At 45.2% G+C, this 17,809-nt stretch overlaps 1 long non-coding RNA gene across 1 annotated transcript in view; it reads right to left on the reverse strand.

Moving 5' to 3' along the window:
- LOC140702307 (uncharacterized) overlaps positions 1 to 17,562 on the reverse strand; it is a 37,465-nt gene extending 19,903 nt beyond the window's left edge. Inside the window, exon 1 of the long non-coding RNA XR_012081428.2 lies at positions 16,521 to 17,562. This is a non-coding gene — a long non-coding RNA (uncharacterized LOC140702307). The remainder of the gene's footprint in view (positions 1 to 16,520) is intronic.
- Positions 17,563 to 17,809: the final 247 nt, after the last annotated feature.

Consider the following 17,809-nt stretch of genomic DNA (forward strand, 5'->3'; position numbering starts at 1 on the left):
GCAGATTTTCCATAAGCTGGGGAATTACTCCACCTTACGCCGAAAATATTGTAGCTCTACAGCTGAATCAAAACCACCCAGCTTGGACATGGATTGGGGTCAGGCTGGAGTGCATTTATCCAGATGTCATGTGACCGCTGAGAAAGAGACCGCACACAGGACCACTCCCCTGGCACCAAGCAATCTGAACAACCTAAAAATAATTCTTGGCAAGTGGAGGTGGTCAAAGGTACTTCACCATTTGCCATATTTGGTTCTCCTCCTTTGCAACTCCCCGTTCCCCAGAGTCTCATCCTAAGAATGACAGGGCCTTATCTATTCCCTCCTTCATTTCGTCAAGCAGATCTTTCCTCCGATGAGCTCAAGGAACCGAAACCAGTCCTCCTTGGCTCTCACAATAAACTGGCCACCACGGGGTCTTATCGCCCATTTCTGCTGCATTGTACTCCAACTTTATATGGGTTATAATGCAAAACATGTGTAAAAATCTGTCGTGGAAGAACTGGAAGACGCCCGTGTGGTTTGAGTTAGGGCATTTTAAAAACAGAGTCCACACACGCAAATATCTTATGCAAATGAACATAACAAAATGCTTTTCCTCTTTGCATTGGCTTTGTTTTTGGTGGGGGGGAACGGTGAAGGATTATCCCTCTAATATCCAAAGAGCTGTGGATGGAGTGCGAGGACACTGTCTGGAAAGCAGGATTTTATGTTATTATTTGAAATAAGCATAGCTAATGGTCCAGTAACAGACGATGGAGGGGTCCATTTCTCCTCTGATTGGTTTAAAAGAAGAATGATTAGGGAAAGCAATCCTTTTATTAAAAAAAAAGGTGCACCCTCTCTGTGCACCTTGTTTTGCAAAGAAAATGGAAGCTTTTTGGCCACCACTGTGAGACCAGATTCAGCAAGGATAATTTTTTTTAAAATGGTTTCAGGAGGCAAACAGAAAACAAATCCATTCATTGCTGCTTTAATCAGCAAGGCATTATGCTTCTCAGCTCCCAGAGATGTATAAGGTAATGATGCAACTGATTTCAGGCATTTTAGCAATAATTGTGCCAATCATTAAGAATGTGGAACACTTTGCTCATATTAAATGGGATATACACGACCTTAATCCAAAGTTTCTTGAGGGTGAGATCTTTCTGTCTGACCGTCTGCAGTTCTATAGTGCTTAAACTGTGCATGCTACTACTAGAGTTTCATGAGTAAGACTGGGAAAAGGAGGAATGAATGAAGCCAAGGGCATTCCACATTATGTTTTCTAGAGAAATCCAATTACTTGCAAACAGGAACACATTACATAACTTAACGTGCCAAAGGGAACAGCGTGGCAGGAAAATCCGATTGTAAACAGGGCATTCAATAGGTAGAATACGTGCTACACATTGCAGTGGAATAATATTCTTACTCTTAGAGCTGCTGAGCTGGAAGGGACCCTCTGGATCATCAAGTCCAGCACCTCTCAAGGAGACCCACTGGGGAATCGAACTCCCAACCTCTGGCTCCACGGTCAGATCCCTAAACCCCTGAGCTATCTAGCAGTTGTTAAGGGTATTGAGCAGTTCTTACTACTTTACTTTACTGAATAGCTCCCATCATCTACGGAGGGACAGCGTGAAGAAAAGGTGACAAGAGAATTAAGCCAGATTTGTGAAGAGTTAAATATTAGCTCTGACCTGGGACCTAAATATTAAGGTGGGGGTGCAGCCATTCTTGATTCTGTCTCTTAGCAGTGTTTGACGCAACCCCTCAGACCTCTTCAGCACCATGCATTCCCTGGAGAGCCAGCTCCCCCCCCCCACAATAACTTTCCTTTGCTCATGTGGGTCACATCCACCATCCGGCCCAAGATTCCTCGCTTTTGAGTCATCCAGTCAAGGCTGCACACCTCCCATCTCATAGACAGCGACCATGTGCAGAGTTTACGGGTTGATTACTATGTCTTCTTTCCCTTCCCCACTTCCTGAAATCCATTTTGGTTGCAATCCAGGCTGAACAAAACAACTCAGAAGCCCTCACAACTTTGTGATGTTGGAAGACGACCCCCATGCCCCATGGTTGAGGTTGTGATTATTTGCCAAGGGCAGACTCATCGTTTCTGCATATAGAGGAAGAGGCACCATCTGACCTTTTGCTTCAGACAGTGAAAAGTCTTGGGTGGCCTTTTCTCTTGTGTGTCAGATCAAATCAAAACCACCTAAAGGACCATATGCTGCTCAGGGTCTGAGATTTTGAAGGATGGTAATCCTGTCAGCCCCAAAACCATCACTGGTCCAGTGGGAAGAAGACATGAGACAGGGCCTTATCCACAGCTGCTCCCAAGTTGTGGAGCTCCTTGCCAAAGAAGGCTAGGCTGGCCCTCTGATGCTCTCTCCCTTTAACTGGCAAAATCCTTCTTTGCATGCAGGTTGACCGGCTGCTGAGAAAGGGCTTTTAATGAATTAAGTACTTTTAACTGATGTGTTTATTAATTAGTGGTCCTGTAGTGAACTGCTGGATAGCTCGGTGAGTTGGGTCTCTGGCTGCAGATCCAGAGTTTGAGAGTTCTATTCCTCACTGTGTTCCCTTGACAGGGGCTGGACTGGTTGATCTATAGGATCCCTTCTTGCTCTGTCGTTCTAAGATGATGAAGGTGATTATAATGCAGATCTGCCAAAGTGCTCCTTGCATCATTTTTGAAGGCAAATGGTCTCACGTTAAGAAGTCATTACAAACAACTGCATGCTCAGTAGTGTTGATCACAACACATAATGCCAGCGTTCATTTCTTAACTTGAGGAGTAATTCCCCATCAAACGTTACACTGTTAGTAGGACACCACCATGGGTTCGGAAGGATTCGGGCCATCAATTTATTCTGTTTGATATCTTTTTTGGATTTATCTATACCTGTATTTCAAGCTTGTTGTGAGCCACCATGAATCCAAATTCTGCGGAAAGAAAGAATTTAAACAAACAAACATGCAATTGTGTGCCTTCTTGGATCAGAGAAGCTAAAACACAGGAAGATGGGTTGCCAGAGAAGATTTCTTGCTCTTTTCTCCTAAGACATCAAACATACTACCTCCTGGGGAGAAAAATCCCATTCTATATTGTGAACCCGGGTCACTAACGTAGCAAAGTGAGCCTCTTGCATGAAGAATGGCATCATTCTTAAACTGCCTGGATTCATTCCCTGAAATGAGCGTACAGCTAAATCCACACCCATCCAGCACCCCCCCCCGCGCCTCATCCCAAGCCAGAATGTATCTCAGATCAAATTAACCTTTCAGAGGAGACTTTGCTGGCTTTTGATCTATTCACGGTGCCATCAAGGCCTCTTCACGGCAGAGCAAAATGGCTTAGAGAAGACCGAAGCCATCCCCAAAACAGAAAAGAAAAACCCTCCCCATTTTTGCACTTGTTCAAAAGAATAGGGGAGCAAGAGGGCTTCACATGCTGGCTGACAGATGGAAGACAAACGGGTCTTAAGATCCTTGATCTCTAGAGTAAGTGTCGTGGTCCTTTCAGAGAGGCGTACATCTCTGTTTTGATGTTGACCTCAAAAGGGAAGAGTCCTGAGTCAACAGAAAGGTCAAAGGGTAGAAAACAGACCATTCCAGGGAAAGGATGATGATACCCCTTTGAACTTGGGGGCAAAAACCTATCAGGTCCTCTGCTGTCTGATAGGCTTCCTGACATGACACGTCGTACAGAGAGGAAGTGAGGGCTAAGCTGCAGAATCCCCATCTTCAGGCGTGGGAGATGAGAGTCGGAGGCAGGGTGTCAGCCCAAAGCAAACACAGCTTCCATTCCCTCTTGGTCTCCCTTGTTTAGCTATATCGAGATCCAGAGAACAAGACACATGTATGATTTGTAAAGCACAAACAAACCACATGGGAGCACTCAACAAACAGAGACATGCCGCTGACTCTGAGTGCCTTTGGGAGCATCAAGTGTTCACACAATGCTTCTTCCACAAGTTCAGGTGCCCTTCATAAATCTCTTTTTAAAATATATGTATATGGGTGTTGGGGGTTTTTTTCTCCTCTTAAGATTTTACAACAGGATCAAGCTACATTCCAGCAGAGGGCGGGTTGATGGGAGCGGGCCACACCCCGGCTATGAATAGGGCCAGCAGAATGTCAGGTTGGGAAGGGCCAGTTTTAGCCACTGCTGCATTCATGGGACAAAGGGAATGTAGGCGGAGGGGGGGAGGCTGCCCTGGATTTATCTTGTCCAGAATTTCCAACAGGGACTAGCTGCAGGAACTGCCAAAAGTTTCAAGAAGTTTTTCATTTCCCCCCCCTCCCCGTGCACCCAGCCTCATCTGGATGTGCTGTTAGTTGAATTTCTCTGTGAAAAGCCAGTGTTCTGTAGTTCCTTGGGTTTGAAAAGATCTTGGCTGGATAAAGTTGTCTTTTGGACTAATACTCTCCAGCCAACTGGGCAAGCTGTCCTGTCTAAGGACTTCTCCCAAGTCAGTATTATAATCATTTTAGAACTGCAGAGTTGGAAGGGACCTTATAAATCATCAAGTCCAGCCCTTGTCATGGAGGCCCAGTGGGGAATCGAACTCCCAGCCATTGGCTCAGCAGCCAGAAGCCTAAACCATGGAACTATCCAGCAGTTCGGTTGTGACAGATCCCCTCTGGACCTAGAAGTACCAATGCGCAGAAGTCTTTTGGTGGGAAAAGATTGCCATAACTATGATTTCAAAATGATTTGTTACACAACCACATGGCAATTCACAGGTAAAATTACGACTTAGGGCTATAAGATGTTTTCGGGGTTCCTGTTTGGACAGGTTCTTTTTTTTTATTTGTGTGTCCTACCTTGAGAATGCAGCTAAAGTCCTCTGAGACAGACTGCCTTTACCTGTGTTCTGCGTTCTGGCTAGGAAAGCTTAACCAAAGATGGTCCAGCTAGTTGGGCTAATGTCACGGATAATGCCGTTCTTGGACTGGAACCACCGCGCCACAAAAAGTTATCGATCAGACCCTCCTTGGAACCAATCCTCACCTCACACGCACACTTGTATTTGAGACAGATTACCCTTTAGACCTATCTAGAACAGAGCTGTTGAAATCAACGGGACTTAATTTAGTTCTGACAAGACCCAGCCATTTCAACGAGTCTACTCAACCAAGGGCAAATGGTAGGTTTAGGGTTCCGTTTCTACTACAACTTCTAGACTCGCTTGTTTTGATCTACTGTGTGCTCCTCCAAAATGTTTGGTACTGAGCTGTTTACAAATTCAAGAAAAAGAAATAATATACTTCAGCATCAGGGCACTGCCCCTTTACGATCCCAGTTTATTGTGGATTGATATCATGCCTTCAAGCCTTCTTGCTGGCTGGCTCTGCTTGCATTTCTATGCTGCCTTTTCCCTGGCTAGGATATTCCAGGAATTCCAGCTCACAAATCATTGAAAAAAAAGAAGATCAATCTACTCTGGAAGAAGATTCAACTGATCTCAGCACCTTCTGATCTCAGCAATGTGTCTGTGTGTTGCTTTAAAGACCTTGGAGCTCTCCATGGTCCTGCACCTTGACTATGTCTATAGGTCCAGCAGTCCCACTTTTTTTGGTCTTCTGCCGAACAGTAAGGGATGATTCTCAACCAAACCAGGACAGTAATGCTGGCAGAAGCTTGCAACTTGTCCTTGTTTGTCTTTTCAAGGATCTACAGGTCAGCTTCCAGTTATTTTGCTGCCTTTGTAAGAACCTATGAGTCAGGTTCCTGGAAACATGAATGCCTATGGTGAGATCAACCAGCAAGAGCTGGAGATGCTGATGTTGTGGGGTTGGTGAAGCCAGTCTTGATCCGAATGTTACCAGAGCTCTCCAGAGTGCTGAACCACAACCCTCTGGTAAGGTTTGGATGAAAAGCCAGAATGCATTCACCCCCTCTATGAAATCTAAATCACCAGCATTCCATAACTCCAAGTCAACTAAAAGCTCTTAGTCTCACCCTCTGGGGTCTCTACAATCAAGAGAGGCCTCTCATCTGGGAATTGGGAGGACCTACTGCCAACATGAGCAATAGTGGACTTGATAGAAAAAGAGTGATGTGGCACTTTTAAGGCTTACAGATTTATTACAGCATGAAACCTTCATGGGTTGCAGTCTACTCCTTGAGATGCATGGACCTGCAGAAATGGATTATAGAATTTGAATGTCCATGTGCTAGGGGGAAAAAAACTATCTGTCTTTCTGGTTTTCTTTCACAGGGCTCTGTGACAGTGACAACAGATTGAGAACTCTGCCCTTTTGGAAATTCCTGCAATGGTGCTCATATCTTGGTGCACCACCTCTTTCTAAGCTTCTCTGAGAGGACTCTGAAGGTGACTTTAAGTCAAGGAATAGAGCTTCTCTGCAGATAAGTAGAAATTGCATTATAAAATGGGCAAATCATATTTTAAAGGTAAGAACTGGCCAATGGGAAAGGGGTGTGGTTTCGATAGCTTGGGACAACCAGTATCCACATTGGTTTTCCCCGTAAGACTTCGAAAGGTTTAATAGAATGAACTTGATCCAACTGAAATTCAGGTTTGCAGGCAATAGGAAATCCATGTCTTCCAATACAAAGAAAGGGAGCTTTAAAGGAAGACAAATTAAAGCGGCAGAAAAACGGTTGGGGAAAAAAACATTACAAAACAGTGTCCGTTCTGTGAAGCAGGCTGTCTGCAGGAGTTCTGGTTTCGACGCATGCCCAGATGGTTGCTTCCTTTCTTCTTTTTTCAGGCGTCCCGTGCCATTGGCAGAGTCCCATGCGCACAAACATCGTTGGAGGCTCGGCTGTGATCAAGGAGAGATACAACGCCACAACAGATGCTGCACTAGGTGCAAAGACAGACAAGAGAGTGTTTAATGTATCAAACGATGCTTCGTCTCTCAGACATGCCGTTTGATTGAAGGGCTGCCTAGGCTGGCATCAGATGTGGGAAATTGGATTGTCAGCAAAAGATAACACGGGGAGTCCTGCATAATAGCAATTGATGAGTCAATTAGAATGAGTGATACGACTTCCAGACAGATCTTCCATTTAATGTTATCAATGGCCAAAGATTAACCAAGGAACCAGCCTCCATGCTCTGGGGAGCTTTTCTCTTTCTGAGTCCTCTGGAGATGGAGCGGAATGATGTGAAATTGTCCGGGTTCTCCGTGGGGCTTGAAGGCTGTTCCAGCTTAAAGACTGGAGGGGGGGTAAGAACAGCTTGGGAAGGGCACCAACCAAGGGTACAGCCAAAAGAGAAACCTGTTAAGAAGCTGCTGGTTGTGATCAGCACTTTGAACCCCCAGAGCTCCGCTTTGAGGAGGACGGATCCATCATCAAGGTTGCAGCCTTCCATGGGGCACTGCCTGACCCTCCGTCACACCGGGGTGCCAAGATTGGACAAATATCCCCCGGTTGGCAAGCCTCCAATATTGTCCTAACTCTGTACATGGGGAGGGGGGAGGACTTCAAGAGTACAAGCAACTATTTTGCCCAGATACTCTGCTACGAAATTCAGTATTTATATCTAGTGGGGGGGAAAGTATAGGGCCTATGGCTTAGAAACAGGTTTTTGTGGGGGTTTGGGACAATCATTCCCAGAGTCCATCAACAGCATAGTAGCCAGAGGGGTTTCTGGAATCCAGAACTTTGGACTCCCCCCCCCAAAAAAAACCCTAAGATTTCTATGCACCAGAATGAGGATCAGCTGTGATCAGCTCTCTCGTTCTACACAATACAGGTTGGGCTTTGCACAATGCGTTGTTCTCCATCATTGTAAACTGCATTCCAATGGAAAGCAAACAGGGTAGGAAGAGATGAGGCCCTATAGGGCACAGGAGGGTTTTTACCTATTTGCCCCAGCATCTGAAAGCTGGGGGACTTGCCATTCTCAACAGAGAATAAAGATGCTAAAACTTAGCTGCATCATAAGAATGTATGCAGCTGAACATACTGTACAAAGTGAAACATTGGTGTTGTTAGTTCATTTTATCTCACCCTGCAGCCCACTAGACTGACTGATCCTCAGATCCTAGAACTGCTGGATAGCACGATGGTGCGAATTGAGGGAGGGTGCAGGAGCCTTCCAGGGCATCTGGAGTTGACAAGAGTTCTATGTTGCAATTACATTATTAGATAAAAGTTTGCCCATCTTTCTAAACCCATCATCACCACGTATCTATGTTGTGACCCATGGGTATGTTTAATACCCCTCTTCCCGCGGAGGACCTGGAGTCATGACAGTCCTCAAAAGCCCATGCTCAAAGACACCAAAGTTGTCACCAACCAAGAAGGATGACTGCCACTGGATAAGTGTGGTTTAGTAGCCAGATGGATGATAGGACCCTTGATGTAGTTACATATATCCTAGGACATGAGCAGGGTTGGTTGTACATGGGGAAGTGAGGCATCATCCGGAACAGTAAGACAGTGGAACTGATGCCCTCAAGAGGTGGTGAGGGCTCCAACACTGGAGGCATTCAAGGGAAACTTAGAAAACCACTTGGCAGATATCCTTTGATTTGTATTCCTGCATCGAGCAGGGGGACTTGATAGTCTTGTAGACCCCTTCCAACTTCACGATTCTATAATTCTAGAATCCACCTGATCCATAATACTCCTCCTGGCCAGAAGGGGCAAGGATGCAAGGTATTCTTAGACCATACATGGGAGGAGGTTGGGTAGTAGACTAGACGTAGTTGGCTGTCATTCTGGTGACCCCATCCTCTGCCCCACCAGATGGCCAAGACACCAGTCCCCATTGGACATCTCTCATTTTACCCCCACTCCATCCTCCAAACATCCTCCACTTCTTCCTCACGAGTCCTTGGAAACCCATGATCCGCAGACCTTCACATCCTCTTTGCCCTGTAGGTCAAGTTTTAGGCTTATGATCATATCCACGACAACGGACAATGGGTGAGAAGGACACTGAGTCCCACAGGAGAAATCCACTCAAAAAGCCATTATCGCTCACATTCATTTGCCTCATTGTTCCTTCTTCCTTTCTCTCATCATTCCCCCCCCCCTTTAAAACTAGAGGAACTGCATCCTGCCGACAGCTATTATCATTCCTAGGAATGAAAATGTTCATCGTGAGATAATGAAAAACAGACATTTAGCAACAGTTTCATTTTGCATGTTTAAATATTCATAACCCTCTTCATAAAATCACATGTTTGCATTCCTAACACACTAGCAATTGTGTTTATGAAATGTCATATTTCTTGCATGCTTTTTAATTATGTCACTTGCTTGGGGTAGAAACAAATCTGACTTTCACCATAACCAAAGCGTTGTGGGGTGTGCTTTTTTTGTATAAAAGATTGACCAGGACGAAGAGCAGAAAATGACGGGGAGGGGGTGACCACTCTGCCCAACTCAGGACATTGAAACAATTCCACAAATTCAGCTTTGACTTCACAGGAGGGATTGATCCAGAGATTCCATGCATCTTCAGAGACGTGATGCTGCTAGTATGAAGAGATCTCAAAGCTTAGATAACTTGCATTTTAAAAACCAAAACAGGAGTTCCTCCGCTGACATAGTCACACCACGACTTTGGAAACTGTAGTAAAAAAAAACCTAATGTAAATTTCCAAGCTCTGAGAAATACATTTGTGTAACCAAGGAGAAGTCCTTTTAAGGAGAAATGCAGGGCCACCTACGCCGGATTTGAGGTGTTGTGTTTTTAATTTCATTTTTTGTGTCCGTGCCATTTCACTGTTTTTCTATGTATGCCATCCAGAACAATGCTGTGCACTAATGGGGTGGGGGTGGGGTGGAAAGAAGGAAAATAAATAAATAAATAAATAAATAAATAAATAAATAAAGAAAGAAAGAAAGAAAGAAAGAAAGAAAGAAAGAAAGAAAGAAAGAAAGAAAGAAAGAAAGACAGAGCAAGCAAGCCTTCAAATAAATACTGCTCAGATCTTCCCTGCTTACCCTCTGCACATAACTATATCAGCCATTGCATATCCAGAAACATACTCACTGAAATCCAGTAGTAAGTTGCAAATAGAGTAGGCCCATTGAATCAATGGAGCTTATGGGGGAGCTGACTCACCAAATCAACACAATACAATGAGACTACTCTGGACTTACTACTGCAATTTATGCCTGCGTAGCTCATGTCATGGGCAGGAAGGTAGTTTTGGAATTTAAGGTTTGGAAGCTGTGGGAGCCGGAAGGAGGAAGTCTTTAATTATATATATAAAAAATCTCCCTTTGCTTGTAGTGTCCATCCCACAGCAGCAATTTTCAGTAGTTAAAGACTTCCTCCTTCCATCCCAGGGCTCCCACAGCTTCCAAATCATGCAATGAATTACACAGGACTCAGAAACGTTCAACAAAATTGAAGCACCACAAGCTTTTCACCAGTGGTATCACACAACTTCGCGAGGTAATTGTGTTCACCTTCTGTTTTGCTCCCCCTCATGCCTTGGTCAAGGAAATGACCACACATCGTCCTGCACACCCTGCAGTGCAAAAGATAACAAGAGCGGGGGGGGGGGATCAGTTGGGCAGTTGGCATGGCATGGGAGACTCAGAGCCTGGATACATTACGTGCTGGATTACAACTCCCAGAATCCACCCCAGCTACACACAGTGGTGGTTGGATTCCATGAGGTGGTGTCAAAAAACCTCACACTCCCAAAGCCAGTAACAAATGACGCATTGAATACCTTTCCCCCCTTGTTATTGTTGCTGATCAGGAACTTGAAATTACCGTGCAAAACACAAGCAGTTAATAAAAACAGATGAATCACATCAGAAATGCAATTTCATTTTTCCCCCAGCTAAAACAATACCATGAGGTCCCCCCTCCCTGTGGTATCATGCATCTAATTAAGATCTGAACGTAATAACCTCCCGGCCATGTGTTCATGTGCATGCCAAAAAAAATTTTTTTTAAAGGCTTTCCTATAATATACAGAGCAAAAAACCAAAGGTAACAAACTATGCCGTGTCCCCAAGCAAGGCACCCTACCCCTCGTGGCATAGAAAGAGTGAGAAATTTACTCTAGCTTAAATGTTTATTCATGGAAGCTAACCCATCCGGGGCAAAGCTGAAATAAAGCAAGAATTACATATGCAAGCACCTCGACAGCACACTCTCCTGGGGAATTCTTAATCACTTTGGGTCAGAACTACAGGTTACATTAAATATGTGCAGCTTTGTTTTTCCTTCTCTTTTACCCAGAGGTGGGTGGGGGGTGGGGGGCTGAATCAGATCATGACTGTGCTAAGTAGGAGGCAGGGCAAATCCTCCCCCTCCCAGCAAATTGCACGCACACACCCAGCACAGTGGTTGGCAGCACTAAAACGATCTCCATAACAATCATCATCTTAGAAGGGCAGAGCTAGAAGGGACCCTGTAGATCATCCGGTCCAGCCCCTGTCAAGGAGCCCCCCCCATGGGGGAATCGAACTCCCAACCTCTGGCTCAGCAACCAGAGACCTTAACCACTGAGCTATCCAGCAGTTCATGAGCACCAGTGCTTTGTTGCTGGTTTTTTACTCTTGGCAGCTGCTACACAGGAGGATAATAGAGGAAAGAGGGGTTGTACGTAGGCAGAAAAAGGCCACGCTTCCCCCATACTTATCCTTTGCAAGACAGAAAACAGGAAGAGATATCTAGCTGATCCTAGGCTCACAAGACAACTTTCTTACATTTGCTGAGAGATCGATTTACTGATGGAACTGTTCTGCTGGCTGAGATGGACATGCACACTCATCATTCGTCCTTCATCCCTCAAAAGACCCAGGATTCACATCAGCAACAACCACCTTCAAGAAAGAAGGCTAAAAGTGAACCTCCGAGTGGTTCAAGGCTTCTTACATTACCATGGAGTCATGGTTAGCAGCAATCCCGCTACAATTCCCAAGGTCACAGATTAATGACAATACCAAGTCCATCACTGTGCCACAGGAAAAGGTTTCTGTCACAAGCAAGAAGCGTCCACCGTTCATGTTCCAGACCAAATTTCACAGTTTAAAACAAACCCACGAGCAAGGAAAGAGTCAGCACCTTGGGGCTCTCTTGAGGAGAAAGGCTGGGTAGAAGTATTTGGAATGGATGGATGGATGGATGGATGGATGGATGGATGGATGGATGGATGGATGGATGGATGGATGGATGGATGGATGGATGGATGGATGGATGGATGGATGGATGGATGGATGGATGGATGGATGGATGGATGGATGCTTCAATTGCAGATTGATCATGGATTTTCAAATCACAAAGTTTAGCCCAGTAGAACCCTGTCTGAAACATCACTATGATACCTGCAAGTACAGTTGCACACAACGCCAAAACCTAGGTATATATATATATCTACATGGGTGATCTTGGAACCATCACTTCAAAAGTCTGGAGACCCCAAGTTCATAGAGGAGGCATCACTGAGCTAAGCATCACCATACTCCTCATCCAAAATTAGCCAAGCTTCCCATGGACGTCTGGCTGGTCATATCCTGTGAACACAGCCCTGGGCTTCTGAGCATGAAAACAGTCCCTGAGTAGCTTCACAGAGTAGTTCAGCTGCATAAATATCCAGACAGAAATAACAAAACCTAGAGTTGCACAAGAATCATACCATCCACCTCAAGGATCTACTGTGGCTCAGAACTTGGTCAGCATCAGCAATAAAAGTTATGCTTGTGATCTCAAATGCCTTCGTACAAAAATAACTGGACCAACAAACAGCAGATGTGCAGCAATAAGTCATGATAGCTCAACAGAACCTCTCAGTTAATAATGGGGCATAATTCTGTTCTAGACAGAGCTTGGAAAGCTACTCTCTTTTTTGAATTCCACAAAAGATCTACTAAATCAGTGGGAACATAGTTACTCAACACCTACACATACTCTGCAGATTCAGTGGGTTGTCTCTGGTTGGAACTTATTTAGGGCTTGGTGTGTAGAGGTATAGACCCCATAATATCTCTTCGGAACAGACTAGGTGGCCAGACCAGACACATGTTTCAGCCCCAAGTTCTTCTGGTCTCAGATTGTGGACCCAAAACATTAGGAAACTGGACATGGTTAAACTGGTAAGCCTGTGATTTAGAGTCTCATTCTCAAGGTTTCAGGATATATTCTTTAGACATGCTCAGAAGCACTCTTGTCTTTTTCACTATCTTGCATGTTCTGAATCTATTATTGGTGCCAATGCTGGTGGTGGTGCTACTGAGATCCACACACTGGGTTTGAAGTCATTCATAGGATCTCTTCCTTGTCTATCTGTCGGGCACACACACTACAGTATTTTGCAGTGGTTGCTGAAGGCATCGTCCCGCCTTGTGCCATCACATGACTCCATCCAAATGCCGGAATTTGGACCTGAAATTTTAGGAAACAGGACACCGTTGACCTGATCATGATCTGGAGAAATTCTTCTACAAAACCCCATGTCTTGAACACTGAAACCTTCCATATCTATAGTTCTTGTAGGTTTTTCAGGCTGTCTGGCCATGTTCTGGAGGTTTTTCTTTCTGATGTTTCCCCAAGTCTCTGTGGCTGGCATCTTCAGAGGACTGGAGTCAGAACTCTGTCTGTGTTCTGGTGCAGTGTGTGGGATAGTCTACTTTCTTAAAACAAGGAATGGCAACTCTTATAGCGCCAACAAGCAACATTAACATTGTCACAGGATTCATAGAACCTCCATGAAAATATATGCAGGTCCATACAGGGTGCCTAAATATTCCATGAAACCACACACAGTAACTCTCTAGTTTAGTCCAAACAGCTGCTCTTCCACAAAAGAGCACAGGCACAAGTACAACAACTGGAAATTGTCTAAGACAGACAATCCATCATCCCCATCAAGCTTAGGTCAGTTCGAACTCCGTAAATTTCAATCTGTACTCATGTACTCATCCATCTGGACAAAACTCCATCAAGGCAAAGAAAAGCAGCCTCCTTAGTCTGTTTTAGCAGAACCACCAAGTGACTCCAACCTCTTTGAGGACTCCTGTTATTTATTTTAGCAAGAATTTTCACTTTGCCATCCAGTGCACCAATCTCTGTTGTTTCTGCAAATCGATTCAGATCTTAAATCCCTCCCTAATGACACCTTCACAACCCCTAAATCCCCATAAAATAAATAGCCCAGCCAAATAATAATAATAATAATAATAATAATAATAATAATAATAATAATAATAATAATAATAATAATAATAATAATAATAATAATAATAATAATAATAATAATAATAATAATAAAAATCCCAAAATTGATTCATTTTTCTCATTTGCCATAAATGCAAGCCCAGTCATTTCAGTCTGTTAATAGCCTCCAGGGCTCCAACGTGCGTGAGAAGGCAAAGGGGCAGAGTCAGCCATAGAACCACTTCCTGAGTCTTCCAACCCAGATGACAGATTCGGTTGGAATTGGCCTTCCTACCGGCTCTGTCTCTTGCCATCTTGAAACAGGAGGAAGTAACCCCCTCTGCCGCCAACAAAGTCCAGGACTAGAGACAGGAGATGTCCATCAATGACCGTGGAAATCTCAGAGAAGGGACTCCTAACAGCCAGTATTTCCTTGCTTTAGACACGTCCAAAGGACACCCACTCTTCAACTTGAACTAAATATTAAATACAAGAAGTTGCCTTCAGTATTTGACATCTAAAACAACAAACATTTGCTTACAACCTGCGGGTCTCCCCAAAGAGGGCAGATATGAAGCAGTGCCTACCAGGAGGGGGGGGGGCTTGAGTTACGGGTCTCACTGTCAAGTCAGACTTAAGTCTTCTCTTAAATCACACTGGAGATTCAACTTGAACTCTTTTTTTTTCAATGACTCAGACTCGACTTGGAACCCATCCACCTCTCCCTTTTTTCAGGAGGGGCAGGGTGGAATTGTTTTTAATAGGGACTCAGACTTGGGACTTGAGGCCAAAGACTCGGCCTCTGGACTCAGACCGACCAACTTGCCAACATTCCAGCTTGCGACATCCTCAAAGAAAGGATGAGCCTTTAAAGTACTCACAGTGCAAAGAGGGGGTACATTCATTCATTCATTCATTCATTCATTCATTCATTCATTCATTCATTCATTCATTCATTCATTCATTCATTTACCCACCCCTACCTTTCTCCATTGACTCAAGGTAGCTGTAGACTTCCAGAGGTTCCCACACAGCTACTGCTGTTTTGTTTTTTCTTTACCCTTGGCTACACAGGTTAGAGGTGGTGGGAGATGTAGCCTAGAAGCATCAGGAGGGGTGCACTCACCCCGTCCCAACCATAAAATATCCCCCACCCAAATATAGTTGCCAGATCACGAGGCAGAGCAAGCTCCCACTGCGTGGATTACAAAGGAGAATGTCTCCAGGTTGAGCATTTCTTTAAAAAAAAAACTCCATGGAAAACGGAAGCTCTTTGTTCTGGCATGGTAGTGACTCGGATGCTCCACGTCTGTGGCCACAATCCAAGACAAGAGCACAAGCCATGCCCTTCACTCTTGGTTGCACCGCGGCCACCGTCTCCCCCTCCAAGCTCACTTGGTCTGCTCCGGTTTCTAGACCAAATCATTGATTCTCAGCTCAAACCGAACACCCTCTGTCTCCTTCCACAAGCTGTGTCCAGAGAATCCTCCCCCCCCCCCCCGAATCGGTCAATCCCACTGCATCGCTGATCAGCCCGGCTCAGCTCCAGTTGCCTTTTTTTTCCTTCCCCTCTCCTGGCTGTCTGCCAAAGGGGGAAAGCAGCTGCTTGAGAGGCCAGGCACAGCCAGAGGGAAAAACGGCTTCCCTTCCTCGGCCGCGCTGTGCGCCATGGGGTATCCCAACAAACCCAACCGCCATTTGGCTTGAGACTTTGCAAACTCTGTCCCTCCCTCCCTCCCTCCCTCTCCCTCCCTCCCTCCCTCTCTCTCTCTCTCTCTCTGAAATGTTATGGCTCTTACGTTGACCCAGGAACAGACAAAACAGCCAAGAAGAGAAGCTTTTGAGAACACCCTTTTTAAAAGAGGACGGTCCTGAATCTCTCTTCCCCCCCCCTTTTTTTTTCCACCTCTGGCAACCTGTCCACTTGGGATCCCTGTCTGGGTCCTATCGTGGCAGGCGTTCAACCCATCTCTTTTCAGCTGGGCCTCCAAAACTTTCCTTCTCCCCTAATCATTAAAGACTGTAGGGTAGAACAGTCCAAAACGGCAGCTCTTCCAGAGAGGTCTAATGCCAGGGAACCCGGGAGGGAAAAGTCCAGGGCAGACGTAGTCTCTCTTTATGGCCAGCTTTGGTGCCTTCCTGCTGCGTGCGGAAGAGAGGTGAGTTATATCAGGCACACGTGATTTTTAAGCTCTGTCGGTCTATAAATAAGCTGTCTTAGCAGAATCCTGAAGGAGACTTGTACGGGAGTCAAAGCCAATTCAGTCCGCCGTGGTTGGAGAAGACCAGGGAAGGGAGTATAGAGTTGGCTTGTTTTTTTTTTCCCTCTGCTTTTTGGGACAGCCGGGTGGATCTCTGCCTTTAATAGCAGCCTGAAGAACAGATAAGGATAAGGGGTGGAATGGTGCCAGAAGACCTTACCTAGAGATACCTGTGCATCACTGTTGTGTAAGGCACAACGTCAGGGCAAGCTTCGGGACCCAGTCCCCAATCCTCTTGTCTATTGGTAACCCTTGAAAGAAAACGAGAGCGAAGAAGACAAATTAAATTCCATCCTTAGAAAGGCTGAGATCCTCTATTCACTTCCATGGGAGCAAGCTGGCTTATTTCCAGAGCAAGACAAATACAGTAGCTTTCTTGAACTACAAGTCCCAGAATCCTCCTCAACCGGCAGGGTGGTGGTTTGCATCAGCGTTAAGCATCCACTACACCACAGCCTCAAAATCTCCCATCCTGAGCCCAGATGTGCCCAATCCTGATTGTGCTTCCTCGGATGGGAGTCTCCCTTGTTCGGTTGGGATTTACCTCCGGGCGAGAGTCCTGCAGCTGGCTTACTTCGCAGCATGGGATCACATTGGGGCTTACTCATGAGGAAACAGGCAGTTTGGCCAGGCTTGGAGACTGCAGCCGAAGATGGATTTATCAGGCAGAGCCTGATAGTATGATCCAAGGGGAAAAAACCACCCACAAACACCATGCTGGGGTCTTACAAATGATCTTCATACATTACCAGAGTCTCAAGAATGTACAGATGTGCTAGATGCCAATGGCCAAGGATACAAGCGTTTGTGGAAGGAAGGAAGGAAGGAAGGAAGGAAGGAAGGAAGGAAGGAAGGAAGGAAGGAAGGAAGGAAGGAAGGAAGGAAGGAAGGAAGGAAGGAAGGAAGGAAGGAAGGAGGGAGGGAGGGAGGGAGGGAGGAAGGAAGGAAGGAAGGAAGGAAGGAAGGAAGGAAGGAAGGAAGGAAGAAAGGAAGGAAGGAAGGAAGGAAGGAAGGAAGGAAGGAAGGAAGGAAGGAAGGAAGGAAGGAAGGAAGGAAGGAAGGAAGGAAGGAAGGGCATGTGCTGGCAATATTGCTATTAAGCCCTGAGATAGATTTTCTTAATATCAGAAAGCCCCCATCACATACATTAATGCACTGTTGTTTTATTCAGTTTATTTCTATTTTGGAAAGCTAAGTTGTTATCTTACATACCAGCCTTCCTGCAACCCAGTGTCCTCCAGATGTGTTTGGGTACAGGTCTCCTGAATGTCAGTCACCATGGCAGACCGCCCTGGCAGTTAACAGACATGGATAAGGGTGTTTGAGCATTTATTCATTTTACTACTTTTCAATGTTATTTATAGGGTGCTTTTCTTTTCCATAGCAGGCCTAAAATGGTTCCGAAACCATGCAAACCATACAAAGATGACAACTGAAAACGCCATAAGA

Source organism: Pogona vitticeps, chromosome 11 (assembly GCF_051106095.1).
Source record: "Pogona vitticeps strain Pit_001003342236 chromosome 11, PviZW2.1, whole genome shotgun sequence".
Lineage (NCBI taxonomy): Eukaryota > Metazoa > Chordata > Lepidosauria > Squamata > Agamidae > Pogona > Pogona vitticeps.